This window comes from Brachionichthys hirsutus, chromosome 15 (genome assembly GCF_040956055.1).
Source record: "Brachionichthys hirsutus isolate HB-005 chromosome 15, CSIRO-AGI_Bhir_v1, whole genome shotgun sequence".
Taxonomy (NCBI): domain Eukaryota; kingdom Metazoa; phylum Chordata; class Actinopteri; order Lophiiformes; family Brachionichthyidae; genus Brachionichthys; species Brachionichthys hirsutus.
Genome location: NC_090911.1, coordinates 12,334,047 through 12,349,490, shown reverse-complemented (window position 1 = coordinate 12,349,490; position 15,444 = coordinate 12,334,047).

The following is a 15,444-nucleotide window of genomic DNA, read 5'->3' as shown; positions in this document are numbered from 1 at the left end:
TACTGCCTCAAAGTCCAAGATGCCTTCATGAAACGTTGTAAATTCAGCTGTTTTGGTTTTTAATTCGGCTTTTGGTTCTACATTTTCTGCTGGCGTTGCAGCTAGCATGAGAGATGCTAACTTTATTGGATCCAGACACGAGCGGCTAAAATGATCTTCCTCGATGGAGCCAGGTGTCGTGTTTCACGGGTGGAGATAAACACACAAACATGTTTGTTTCAGGTTTCTGAGGCCTTTCCGAAGATCGGCTTTGCCCTTTAAGACCGAACGCGTCCTTGGTGGCCATCATTACACACACAAAGTAAAACACACACACGCCGAAGCGCACATTAATGCATAAATTGCCATTATCCGAGCTGCCGCTGGTGGCAGGGCTGCCCCCACCAAGATCACCTCAGCTGACAAAAGTTAATTTGCACTAATGATGCTTTACTCCTCTCATTACCTTAAATCATCTCGCTCCTTTCGCCACGGAGAGAGAGATGCAAACAGAGAGGTGCAGAGGAGGAACGCAGGGGAACGGCGCCCGAGAGGAGGAGGAGGAGGAGGATGAGGAGGAGGAGCGGCGAGCCTCGAGGTGGCCCGAGGAAGCCGTTTGTAATTGTTATTGTTCTGGATGAAGGTGATGCTCATTCAAGCTGCTCTAAACAAGCTCTCTGCACTCGCCGTTAAATATTTACGCCGCTGTATAATTACAGAAGCCATCACGCTAATTTTTGATGGAGGGCACGTGCGCTCTGCAGCGGAGTTTTATTATTATTTTTACTGTACTACGGCGTTGTATTTATGTCTCAGGCTTAAGTGGCGGACGCTGTAATGCTAACCGTCTGGGTGGAACGCGTGTCCGGCGTTTAACGTGCAGTTTAACGAGTGGAATAAGATCAGCCGTGATTTTGAAACTTCTTCCTTTCCTGATGTCAGAAAACCGATTTGTCGTTTTTAGCGCCTCGCGCCCAAGTCCGAACCGCCGTCTTCGTGTTTCCCGCCGATAATAAATGGGAAACTTTTTTCTTAACTTTCTTTCGTTTTTTTTTTTTTTTTTTTTTTGCTGAAGCGGCTTAAATTTCCGTTAAGCGTCAAACGAATATCTTGATCGATCGTCCTCCATGCAGCTCAGACGGATATCGATGAGTCGATGGATCCTCGTGCTTAATCTCTGGTGATTTCACCTTTGCTGCAGAGCGCCCCCCCCCCCCCCACCCCAGATTTTGCAGACGTTCTCCAGACAAAGTTATGAGCGCCGACCCTTCCCTCACATCAGCTCTGAGAGCTCGCAGTCATTAGCGGCCGATTGATGAGGGGGACGGTATTAGTCTGAAAACATTTGCAGCTCATCCAGAGAGAGGCCATTTTTACAATTGGTTTCGGGGGTTATGAATGTGTGCGCGTTCTGTTTGAAACGGGCGGCGTTCATTTGTTCTCTGTAATTGTTTCTGGAGGAGGCTTTTAGAGAGAGATGAGTTAAGATTCTATTAGAATCTTTCATCCTTCATCGTTTTCCCTTTTGACGTTATGGAGACTCGGGCTGGAACGACGTCGGATCAATGTGGGAATTATTGCCGGTTTATAAAATAAAGTAATACGCCTTTAAATGGAAGAGAAAGTTGCTTAAACAGCCACAATGAAGTGAGTGATGGAAGAATTATTTATTTATTTTTTAACCGCCGCCTATCCTTGAAGAAGTTTCGTCTCTCGTCTCCGGTTTCCTCCCGCCGTGTTCGTCGATGTCGGCCTCCCCGTCCGTTAGCGACTCGCATGCCCCGCGGGAGTGACGATCAGACGGCACAAAGGGGCCGAGGGATCAAAGGGTCACACGACGACCATGGGGAGCGCTTCCTGGTTGACAGCGGCGTTCCCCAAACGGACAGCTGGGCGATGTCTGAGTGTGACGGGCGAAGAGATCAACCTCCCGAAACAGACGGCGCCCGGCATCCGGGATGATGCCGTCGCCTGATCTGTCGGGCTTCATCTTCATCACCCGGCTCCGATCGCGTCCTGGTGCGTCTCACGCACGTACGCGTGCTTTGTGTTAACATTAAGGCCGTCACGGGAAGAGGTGAACGCCGTTTGTGTAACGCCGTCCGTGTTCCATCTTCCAGAGTGAAGACTCGGAGGCGACCTGCAGCCCGCCTCCATGCGTCACGCCGTCCGGAGCCCCGTGGCCTCTGGGAGGATTTAGAATCACACGGGCCAAACGTAATAAAGGTAATTTACTGCCGAGCAAATTCCGTAGCTCTGGGGCTCCTCCCCATGCTAAACAGCCTGCTGACCTTTAGCGTCTGATTTCATAAAGAGGGACGCAATCCGATTATGCCTGGACAGGAAAGGTCAAATGTGCTGGCACTCGCGGCGGCGGCGGCGGCGCTAGCCGGCTGGAGAACGGGCGCGTCGCCTGGACCTCGGTCCTCCACGTGCCTGGGAGTGCGAGCGTGCATGTGATGAGGCAGCGGCGGCAGTTAGCCTCTGTGGCCTCTGGAGCCGTTAGCAAAAAGGTCAGCATATCCGACATGGGTGCCATGCTCCCTTTTTATGTCCCGGTCACAACACACACACACACACACACACGCACACACACACACTCGTGCATACACCTGGCGGCAAAGCACCAGCTTTAGCCTGATAGCATCTTCGACCCTGCCGAGCCTTGAAGTGCATCGCTCGGTGTGCGTCCGCCTTTCTTCGCCTTGATGTGAATGTCACAGCACATTAAAGGCGGAGTCTTCACAGTAAAGGCGGAGTCTTCACTGACTCCCCTCCATGATGCTAATCAGGTCTGAAGTCCATCTGTCAAAGCGAAAAATGTCCACCAAAAGAAAATTAGAGCCTCGAAAACGTCGATATTCCCGACAGAGCTTTGACAGAAGTGGCACGATGACATCCCCGTGAAGGGTGAGGCTCATCATGGAGTCTAAGTCTAGACACCGCCCCCTGCTGGAAACAAACAAAATATCAATACAGACCCGTCACATCCATCACCAAGAGTTTCGACACAACGCCGCCTTTGTCCCTTTTTGGACAGTCACTGCTTAAGACGGACCTGGTTCTGTTCTGGTCCAAGTTACCCTCTGATTGATCTGCATCGGTACCGGCGCTGGGACAACGCTAGCTTTGTCCAGTCGACTCAGCGAAGGAACAAAGCGGTGGAATGTTCCTTTATTTGAATGCATGCAGGAAGAAATGTGAACTGTGTGCCTGTGCGTGTGTGTGTGTGCGTGTGCGTGTGCGTGTGCGTGTGCGTGTGTGTGTGTCGGAGCACAGGTAGTTTGTCTCCCCAGCAGAACGGTCTTGGTGGCAGGGCTGTCTGTTTTACGAGGCCCCATTAAGGAGCTCACATGGGTAATACTGATTGCATGGTGCACTGCCAGGACATACAGTAACGTGTGTGTGTGTGTGTGTGTGTGTGTGTGTCATGGTTAATGTTGATTGTGTCGGGGCTCAGCGAGGAGGTGACAGCGCCGCGTCTCCTGAATGACGGAGACGATGTTAACAAGCAGAGGGAGGCGGTCACCTCCTCCCTGTTTACAATACGGAGGTGCTAAAGCTGTCGAGATCATAACTACCGTGTGTGTGTGTGTGTGTGTGTGTGTGTGCGTGCACACTAATGCCTCCTTGTCCTCCACCTCTTTGTTGTCATCCCCACACCGGCTCGGCCTGGCGCTCCGGCGGAGGCGGAGGGAGACCTTTTCCCGAAGCAGCGGGTGAATAACGGGGCGCGGATGAGCCCGCCGGAGCGTCGGTGGGATCCTGACAACGTTCCCGCAATTACTGAAACCACAACGGCCCCATCTCGATCGGTTATTGATCGATTAGTGTGTGGCATCTGCCGGGGCGGGGACGATAAATCCGACGTGACGAGAAACAAAAGCCGTCCGATGCTAGCAGCTAGCAGCTAGTTATTCCGAGGCGCTTTCCCTCCTGGCTCATCTTTCATCTTTTTTTTTTTCTTCTTCTTCTCTGGAATTCAATGGTTGTAACTGGAGAACGAGAACAGCGACCCCCGGCGCTAATGGGCCCGAGTTAAAAGCCCGGCTCTTGTAGAGCAGCAGAAGTTAAAAGCTTACACAGAGTCATCATCATAGGCCACCCTCAACGTCAGCCAAGTCGTCTTTTTGAAGCCAGCGTAATTTCCCATGATGATGATGATGATGATGATGATGATCAGCCGGACAACATGCTCAGAAACAATTAGCGCCGGTCGCTGAAGTGGCCACTCTCCCCCCGTCGGGGCATAAATAAGTCCCCTTGTCAGCCACCGCCAAGAGGCGGCTAATGACTCTCATTAACATGCAAAATAGCCGCCGTTTCTCGCTCTCTCAATGTGTGTGTGTGTGCGTGTGTGTGCGTGTGTGTGCGTGTGTGTGTGTGCGTGTGCGTGCCCATTTTGCCCATTTTGGCCCATCCAATGCAAAGTGACCAGCTCAAGAATATTTCTAATTGCAAGTCAATTATGTCATAAAGCCCGTTTAGATGTTCATTTGTATGCAAATGAGGCTGCTGGGGGGGGGGGGGGGGGCAAGGGGAGGGGAAGTTCACATCAAACAAGATGGCGGGCAGAAACGGTGGGCGGAGACCAGAACCCGCATCACATGACTCTTTTTGGTCGCGCAGCAGGGGAACGGCTAACGGGATGTTAGCATCAGTACTTCCTGTTTGGACTCCGCCCAGGGCCCCGCCCCGATTGCATCTGTGTCGGTGCCAAATTTAAGGACGTGAATAACATCTGACACGTTTCACATTTATAAATCGCTGTTTTCCGCCGCCCGGCTCTCGTTTTCCTGCGTTTGATGCTCATCGTGGTCGAGTCCCTGTTTCAGCTTCAGCGGCCATCTTTCATCATCATGTGCAGAAATTAAAATCCTAATTTGACTCGTGTGACGCCGCAGAATCGTCCGTGATGCTTCACGAGTACTTCAATCCAAAAAGAGGGATAGAATTCCCACTCCTAAAAACTTTCTGCATCTAATTTAGCGGCAGCGTTCCCGCCCGCCGTGTGGAACGGAGAGCTCATCATTTCATCCAGCCGCCATCCTGATACCGAGAGTCCCAGTAAATGATTCCCAGATCCATCATCCCGCTGATGTGATCCGATCTGATCGCGCTGCTGTTGATTAGATGCCCGTTGGAGCGAGGAGCTGAGGCGTCAACATGAAGAGGAGGGAGGGAAGGATGGGAGGGAAGGAGGGAGGAGGGAGAGGGAGGGAGGGAGGGAGGATGGGAAGGATGGGAAGGAAGGGAAGGATGGAAGGATGGGAGGGAGGGAGGGAAGGATGGGAGGATGGGAGGGAGGGAGGAAGGATGGGGGGGAAGGATGGGAGGGAGGGAAGGATGGAAGGATGGGAAGGAGGGAGGATGGGAGGGAGGGAGGGAGGAAGGATGGGAAGGATGGGAAGGAAGGGAAGGATGGAAGGATGGGAGGGAGGAAGGATGGGAAGGATGGGAAGGAAGGGAAGGAGGGGGGGAAGGATGGGAGGATGGGAGGGAGGGAGGAAGGATGGGAGGGAAGGATGGGAGGGAGGGAAGGAGGGAGGATGGGAGAGAGGGAAGGATGGGAGGATGGAAAGGATGGGAAGGAAGGGAGGGAGGAAGGATGGGAGGGAAGGATGGGGAGGATGCCACCCTCTAGTGGAGGAGGCAGACATCTGTCTCCGCGTGTCTGCAGCTGCGTCTTTCTGTCCCGTGCGTGTGCACGTGCGCGCGCGCCGCCCGGCTTCATCAATAACGCCGTGACATTGAGCGGCCATCAGCAGTTCATGAACGGATGGAGTCCTAAATTCATTATCGCTGCGGCGGACCTGATGGCGCGGATTCATAATTGGTTTGTCTCGCAGATATTTTGGATGATTAATACGATTATTGATTAAGACGGGGAGGCAGTGCTGAGTGCGGGTTCATGGATGGGGGGGGGGGGGGGGGTAATGGAAAGTGCGCACGCCAGCAAGGAGCAACAGGAAGTCAATGGGTGGTCGTTGGAGAGGGTGATCAGGGCTTAATCAAGCTGCTCCCCCCCGCCCCCCCCCGCCAGGACAGATAAGGACGTCCAACCTTGACCACTTCCTGTTATACGTGTCAAAGCGTCCCGTGGTTGTGCGATCGAGGCCCGTGTGTGTGTGTGGGGGGGGGGGGTCTCTCTGAGGAGCCCCCCCCTTGTCGTTCCACTGAGCTCAGATTCATTGCTATCGATCAGATATGTACTGGATATATGGATCCACCGAGTGTATAGATAAGCCATTCATCGTGGGGGGGTCTCAGCCGCGCGTATTGATTCCTGAACGAGTGCTGCGATCGATCGCAGACGGACGGCACATGATCTGCCTCCGCACCGAAGGACGCGTAAAGTAGACCCTTACGTCTTCTTCCGCTCCTTTCAGGTGTCCGAGCTGTGAAACAGTTCAACAGGTGGATCCTCTCAGATTCAGCCAATAGGAAAGGAGCAACGTGAAAACAAAGAAAGGCGAAGCCATCGAAGCGTTTTGTGAATGAACGCAGGACTATTTGAATATATTTATGACGGGGTTGTGATGCGGCCGTCCGGATCTGGTTCGATTCGGATTAAAAATGCGCCTCCACCGGGGGACGTGATGCGTTCAGGCGAATTTTCGGGTGTAAAAAAACCAAACAGTCTTCACCCCGGAGCGTCGGAGCCGGAATCCAGCAGCGGGGGGGGGGGGGGGGGGGGTCGTTTTAAACGCTTCTGAGTCGCCGACAGACTGAAAGTTACCGCCACACCCCTGGATCCTCCTTTTTTAATTCACCGTCACACTAAACGCCGCGATGCGTCCCTCTAAACGCCGCCGGCCTCCCGCCGTCATCATCAGCGTCCGCGGAGATGATGAAGTGGCGCTGGGCTTGGATTCAGCAGGGAGACGGCGAGGAGGGCCCCCCCTCTCTGATTAAAGAACGCCTCTGTTTCCGTAGGGACAATAGGGAGGCATTACCATATGAATATGACCGCCCCCCCCCCCCGGCCCCTTAAAGCCATCAATCTCCCCACGATGCCAGATAACCCCCTGGATATCCCCTCTTAACCTCAATTTCTCAGGATGTATTAAGAGATGGTCGCTGCCGAGAGGAGGGGGAGGGGCTTGGACTCCCCCCCCCCCCCCCCCCCCAACAACCCGAAACAAGTTATAACGCAATTAATCTTGTCCCAGAGGGAGAAACATGGCAGCTAAGTGAATTTTACATGAAGATCCTCCCTCTAGTCGGCCTCCTTTCTCCTGCATCACGGCATCCATCAGTCGGGAGGGTGCGTGTGTGCGTGTGTGCGTGTGTGCGTGTGTGTGTGTGTGTGTGTGTGTGTGTGTGTGGCGGCGATGAAGGTTGGATGTCATCGTGCAGATTACATTTAGAAAAGTTTCTGCACTAGTGTTTAAAAAAAAAAAAAGCCGTTAAAGCCGCATTGATTTATCTTCGATAATAACCCCGAGGTCACGTGACTGAAGATTCACGCCACGCCAAGGCGTTAAAAGAGCGGAAACGCAAGAACGAAATGAAGAACGCAGCGTATCCCTACGCCCCTACCGAGGGAAATATCTAGAAGATCCTGATCCTGCAGCCGGGAGACGATTAACCGGAACTTTGCTACGATAACCACGAGCAGAGCTGCAGGATATTTGTCTGTCCTGGCTGTGAGTCGGTGTTGTGATTCCGAGCCGACCCGTGAACTCTCAGGTCCGCGTCGGGTTTGTGAGGACGTCCCGGGGGTTTGTGAGGACGTCCCGGATGTTCCGTGGCCGGACACATCCTGCTGGACTTTAACGTGTTTTTTTGTGCTGCCAGTCATCGTCCGTGAAAAGGCCAGCCGGCAACAGAACCCCACCGACCTGGTGTCAAGGTTCCCAGAACAATGGACGGGTCGGCTTTAATTTCCTTATTTTGTCAGGTGTTGGAGCTGAACAGGAATAGTCCAGCGCTTCCTGTCTGGAGTTCATCCAAGGGGATCGGATGTGAGTCGGCACCGAATGGGTGGCTCGGTTCAGTGTTAAGCGGGTTCTGTGGGTTCTGTAGGTTCTCTAACCCCGCCTCCGTCTCTGTCTCTGTCTCTGTCTCCGTCTTTGATCCTCGGGGGAATATATATAGTCAACACATATAATAATTCTAATACCTTAAATATAAACTAAAAACACAAAACATAATTTGCAGGAGTTAAAAATGAAAATGCATCTGTTTACTGAAGTAATAATTATATAAAAAAAACAGTATTTTCTCATTGATAGACTAAGAATTTAAAATTGACTTGAATCATGATTCTAAATGCTAAAAATGATTTATTTTCTTGATGCGATTCAGACAAACCTGATTCACAAATTCTTAGACTTTCTCGAAAATTCACACCAACGACAAAATTAATTTCTTTTTTTTTCCTGCTGCATAAATCTTCAGGATGAAAATCAAACACTTCTTTAAATACATCTTTAAAGCGACATTTTTTACACTTAGCATAAACCTTAGCGACAAAGCAAGCAACAGAAATCCGGCGAAGGGAAAAGGTCAGATAATTATTGAATATGATCGACTGGTCCATTCGTCAGGCGGGTGAAACACAACGGAGGGAGACGCCGGGAAATCCGCAGCCTGGCGGGAAGCGGGAGGGAGATGAGGAGGCGTCAGCCGGGAGGAAGGAGGGAGAGAACAGGTGTAATAGATTTCTGCTGTCTATATTTCATGTTGAAAATTGGCCGGTACATCGGAGCGGTTTGATCTATGAGGGCCGTCGTCTTAAGAAGAAACCTTAGTAAATGTGTAATTTCTCCCTTGATGGAACACAGGCGAGAGGCTATTCTTCTTCTCCCCCTCTCGCTTTCTCCCCCTCTTTTTTTGGGTTGTTCCCTCCCTCCCCTCCTCTTCATGCTCCTTGATGTCTCCATTTCATTACCGGCCCTCCATCTATCAACCTTTCCCATTTTCTTTTTGAGGAGTGACTTTCCTCTTGCACACTTTTGGACAGGGTTGCAGCGACGGAGATCCCAACGCCGCCGCCGCCGCCGCAGCAACAATTTTAAATGCATCGTTGTCCTCAAAACTAGAATTCACAGCTTTACTCGGCTTGATTGGAATCAGCAGGAAACGTATGGAAAGCTGAGAAAGCTGGTCGGGAAAGAAGACATGAAGCTGCATGCGGCCCCTTCAGGCGGGGTGCATGCTAGCACTTTAGCTGAGAGGCTACCGGAAGTGCCCCCATTTAAAACGGGCTTTAAAGGACATTTCTGGGCTTCTGGAGACACCGAATCGTCTGTTTTTGGACAAACTGATTCTTCTACCTTTGCTAGGACACGCACGAAGTCAAACACGCACACGCTCGGCTCATCTACATGGGCCCGAACGGCTGTTTGTGTGTTCGCGACCCCCCGGCGACCTCAGAGGAGTCGACTCGATATGAACTGTGAGTGGAGACGGAGCGGCGGCGTCGCCGGAGGTCTGGAAGGAAGGCTGGGAATAAATGAGGCGGCGGGACGAGAGCCGCCGATGTGGAGAAGATAAAGAAGGTTTCAGAGGGGATCCACAAGCATGACGGGGAGGGAGGAAGAGGAGGGACGAGGAGGAACGAGGAGGGGCGGGGAGGGACGGGGAGACACAAGAAAAGGAAATACAGGACCAGATTTTCATTCTCACTGGTTAAAAAAACAAAAACAAGAAAGTCAAAGTCAAAATTAGAATTTCGGGTTTTGCTCTGTTTATTGTGTTGCGCACCTGGACAGGTGAATCTCAGATGATCATTCCCAGAATTGAAATTTAAACGTATTTGAAAGACAATAATGAAGTGTTCCATAAACACGAAACTCTTTCACGTAAAGCATTCAAAGGACGGACAAACAAACATGCTAATTAGAAGCTAAACGCTTTGATCGGTGGAAGATGAATGAAGAGAAGCTTCACAGATCAGGTTAGCATGAAGGCGCCGCCGCCGCCGCCGCCGATCGCTCCGCTCAGTCGTCTCCATCAGCGCCGGGCCGGGCAGGACTTTTAATCATGGTCTGAGGGGTGCCGAGCCTCTCTATCATCATCGAGCTGTGTCCCGGCTAATTGTGGCTATTTTTCACTGTCCTGCGGCCGGCAAACCGCAACGATCCGCCGGACCGCCGCACAAGAAGTGCAGACACACCCCACCCGGGCCGGGGCGCCGCGACGGATGAGAAACGTTTCAGCCTCAAAAGGGTCCAGAAACAAAAATGTTTCATCGCATCGCCGTAAAAGGATGAAGGTGCGTGTTGGTAATAGGGTAATATCACGGTAATAACATGCTAATAACACGGTAATAACACCAAATGACTCAAGTCGGACCGGCTGCTTCTTCCATTGAACGTTTATTTCAGTCATCTGTGGTAGCTTTATTCTGAAAGTGAATTCCACATTAAAAGCATCTTTAAATAATAGAAAGCTTTTAATGTGAAAGGATTCGGGTGGCATTGTTTAAGAGCAAATTAAACATCCAACATTTTTTGAGCTCTTACCGTCCAACTCCATCCAGCTGGGCCTGCAGCAGAAAACACCAAAGTATAGTATACATATATGTACATATATACATATATATATACTGAGAAATAACATAATAATAATTTTAAATCCATCCAGTAACAAACTAAAGTACAGAACAAATATAAACTTGCAAAGAAATTAAAGAATGCCATTTTGCGATTCAAAGTTAATTCCTGGAGGCTTGTTTTTACCTCCTGGCGTCACTCACCCGGGCGGGGTGATGCTTTATTGCTGCTGAATCACACACACAGAAAGAGAGATGATATTCTTCTCCCTTTTTAATCACTCTCCATCTTCCTCCCTGCCTCACCCTCACCTCCACACCCAGCGGTCACCCCTGCTGCAGAAACCTTTAATTAAAGGTATTAAAGGTAGTGGACAACATCAAGGGGGGGGGGGGGGGGGGGGGGGGGGGGGCGCCTCTACCTTCTCTTTCATTTCTTACCTTCATTCCCTCTCTTTTCCGTCCTGCGTCCTCCTCTCTTCATCCGCTCTGGAAGGAAAGCAATTTCCATGCATTCAAGTTAATGGACGGGGTTGCGTCCCTAATCCAGAACGATGGGTCGACGCCCGCCCCCCCCCCCGGACCCTCGCAGGCCGACGAATACCCATTTGCACAGAGAGCGTTTGGATGTTGAGGCAACGCACAAACCTCTCTGGACGTGTGTGGAGAGTAAAATCTGTTCAAAGAACAGATCAAAGAATGAAATCATTCGTGTGTAAATCACCGGGCAGGAAAAGGGGCGGGGCCTTAATGCGGCTGCAGCGCCGCTGGTACATCTGCTAGCACTTAGCAGGCCTCTGGGCCGCCTGTGGTTTGCTAGCATGTGAACACGCGTGTGAACATTCTGCACGCCGGTGCATTCGGACCGCCGCCTTGGGTTCGACTCCCAAAGCGCCCGCTAACAGGGTTAGCCGAAGGAGACTGAGCTAACGTTAGCGGCTAAAGAAAGATGCATCAAAACGTCCTTTGTTTCATTGAAGGATGGAGCTTCTGCTCCAGGTGAGTTGGTTATGACGCCTCCTGGGTGCCCCCCCCCCCCCCCCCACCTGGGCATGGAGGTAGACCCAGAGGTCGCTGGAGGGATTACACTTCTGATCTAGTCTGGGAATGCCCCGGGATCCCCCCCCAGGAGGAGCTGGACATTCAGTATGAATGTCTAGCCCCCTCCCAATCATTCTCCTGAGCTGTAAGACCCCCTCCCTCAGTGCCCCCCCCCCCCCCCTTGTATCCGAACAGGACGAGATTGTTCATTCCAGATTGGACCCTGCCTCCACCGCCGACGGGACACTTCTGTCCCTCTGAGCAGACGTCCTGTTCCAGCCGAGGACTCGTCCCTCACAGGAAGCATTCAGCGGAGAGACGGATGGAGGCAATCCTCCCTCCCCATCAAGCAGCTCATTAGTCCCCCGGAGCCGTAAAGCCGTCCCATCGGCCACCGCCGCCATAACTCACTTTACAGCATTGATTTTAATCACAGCAAATGTAAACATGCGTATTATCAATATCAATGCACAAAATAACGCTGTAATATGCAATTACCGGGTGGCATTGATCCCCCCCCCCCCCCCCCCCCCCAGCCTCAATGCAATCACGGGATGGTCCTACTTTCAGCTGATTTAATAAGGTTGTTATATATAAATATATATAGCAGGCAGGCGGCGGCTGAATATTACAGAGGTGATTTTCATAAATTTCCGTGCAGGGATGGAAGTGTTTAGCCTGGAGGGAGGTGAAACCAGGACGGGGGGGGGGGGGGGGGGGGTTATTGTGGTGAGCAGGAGGCCACGGTTATCAGCCCGCTTTGATCCAGATCAGACACATTTAAGACGAACTTTAACCGCTTTGCGTCGTCGCCGCCTCCTCCTGACTCCTCGCCGCCCCCTTGTGGATGTTTTCCTGCGTCCGTCGGCCTTTCCCAAACGCTGCGACCGTCGTTTAGGGTCATCCGGCTGACGGACCAACCGAAGACAGCCAATCAGCTCGCCGGTTTGGTCCCTCGAACCCGCGTTTCGGCTCGAACGCCTCTTTGTCCGAAGGCCTTGTCTTCCTCATCGAGCTGAATTCCCTTCACCGTTTGCCCCCCCTCTGCCCCGCCGTCTCAGTGTGGACGGTTGTGTCTCTGCCTGCGACACCGTAAAACAACCTCCGACAGGTGTATTCAGCATAGCCCCCGCCCCCCCCTCCCAAATCTACTCAGGCGCCTCCGTTCAAAGCCTGATTGTTACCCGTCTGTAGGTGAAACCGCTCAGAGGAGACGGAGAGACAAAAGAGAGAAGACCAAAGATCGGCTAACAAAGACGCCGCCGCCAAACGGGAACAATAGCAGGTTGAGGAAAAAGGGAGGACGCCGCAAACCCCGGGACCGGCGAGCACGGGGATACGGCCCTGCGTCGGTGGTGGGGTGTTCAAGGGATGATGAAGCGCCCTGAATAAATGATTAACTACATCACAGATTCCATTTTTATACGCCCGATACATCTCTGCCTCGCTCACGGCGCAATCCCGCACTTATGGAACGTGGCTAATCCATAACCATAACGGGAACACGGATTTATAGATCGCCCCGTTTGTGCCGTATGATAATGCTCATTGTAGCCCCACATTTCATCAGCTCTGCTGCGTCTCGTCGCCGGGCCCTCCCGGAGCATCCGGAAAGCCGCTCCCGGGATCCGCTCTTCTGTCGTCCCCGTAAACCCTGTTCATTTCCAACCCGCGCGTGTTCCAAAATGCAAACACTAATTGAGCCGTGATGAATGACGAGCGTCTCCTCCGTCCTCACCAAATGTGAAGCGGCCCGTCTTTGTTCTCCGGGTTCCGCCCGGAACGGTTCTAATGAGGACAAACGGCTCCCCGGTTGAGCCACAATGGCGCCGCCGACTCCGAGAGGAGCGAAGATGGCTGAATGGAAATGAGAGGGGCAGAGGAGGTCAGCCCTCAGCATCAATTCTCATATTACCACACGCACACACGCACACACACACACACACACAGATGGCTATTGCACATTGAGGTGTCGTGGAGGCATAACGGTGACAGCAGCCATCTCTCTCGCCATCGCTCTCCTCTAATATCATCATTTGAATGTCTCTCGCTCTCCCTCATCTCCTAATATTATCATGTGAATGGCCAGCAGGTGATGGGATGTCGGAAGTGAGGAAATGTATCAGGGAAAGTGGGATAACTGGCCGCTAACCTCATTAACACACCTCCGGAAAAGGCCGGCCAACGGTCATTTATTTGTTCGTTATTTTATTTGTCTCGGACGTTAGATGAGATTTATTAGACTTCGCGTTTACACGAGAGCGACTTCAGGTGTGTTTGTGCAGCGATGCGTCACTGTCCTGTTGTTTATTACCAAAACGGACCAATCATAAGGAGCGTTTGTGGCCTCGCCGTGGACCCGGGGGTCTGGACAAAGAGTGACACAATGTCCAGTGGAGAGGACAAGGCGTCCCCCAGGGTGACCTTCCGTGAATCGGGGCTCCGGATTCAGGAATAATGTCGGATCCAACCTGGAAAATAAGGGGAGCCTCTGTTTGTGTCGGTTTATCATGGATCAAAGCCCTTTTATTGATATTTTAACTAAAGTTAGGAATTTAAATCCCTTTATTCTGAATTATTTAAGTTTATTAGTAGAAATTATTATTTATTTTAAACACGATTTGTCCATAAATGAAACCTCAAGTGAAATAAAAATTCAACAAAATAAGTGAAAACACCTTTAAATGTTCTTCAGGCCTGGTGACGTCACGGCTCTTAATTAGCGCGTTCACGCGGCTCAGCGTTCGCGAGGAAAAGTGTGAATTCAAGTCCGTTTGAAACGAGGAAAAGAGTTTTAAGGAGAAACTCCAGATTCACGGACGGAAACCGGCGGAGACCGGAAGCCGCTGACGTCAGAGCACCTGCGGACGGAACACCTGGACGGAACACCTGGACGGAGCCGAAGCGTGGCGGGTTCTGCAGAACTTCTACCGACGTGAAGGTCGGTGAGTCGGCGTTGACGTGTTCGTTACACCATCGGAACTCACGTGCACGTCGGTGGGCTAGTAATGAGTAATTAGCTTTGAAATGCACGAGCTTCAGTCGATGCGCGCGCGTGCGCGTGCACCTGCGCTCCATCAATTAGCACTAAGAAGGCGCTTTACTGTTAATGAGTGATTTGTGTTTAGCTTGTATGACAGGAGGGAGGACCAGGGGAGCAAAACAAGCGCTCCCCAGTCACCTCGGCAGGAAGTCAGGTGTTTTATTTTCACCCCCCAGGAGGAAATGTTTTATTGGTTTAAGTTTGCTCGTTTTGTTTTTAATCAAAATGAATGGATTTTCTGGACTCTTGGTTGGAGGGTTGGGCTCAGGTGGGAGTCGCCCCAGAGCAAGGGGCGGAGCTAGGATCAGAACTGAGGTAAAGGAGACGTTAACGTCCTTCAGACATGGACGCGACGGACTCCAGATACGTCCCATTTTACGCTCGATGATTTGGACTTTCTGCGCGTGCGACGGCGTCACCCGTCGAACGATGGCGTCCATAAATCGTCGTGGACGGAAACGGAGCGGAGACGCCGGGAGGCGGCGGCGGCGTCTTACTGGAGAAGCGGCTCATAATCCGTTATGAGGTTGGGTGCTGATGCAAGCAGAAGTACTTTATGAGGGAGGGGGGGGGGGTTGACAAATTTAAAAACTCATGACAAATTTAAAAACTCATGAAAACTTGGAAGAGACTTCTGGAGTTAAAAACACACCCTGGTTAACAATTAGCCCGGTTCAGACCGGACGGACGGACGGACGGATGCTCTGTCACCGGCCACCAGCAGATGTCACTCATTCATCGGTGAATCGTGTGTGTGATGAGTGATGACATCACCTACCACCTCACTGATGACATTTGCAGACCCCCCCCCCTTGACCAGCGTCAGAACGCTGCACGATTGTGTCAAACAGGAAGCTGAGCGAGGCGCCGACGGGACAGA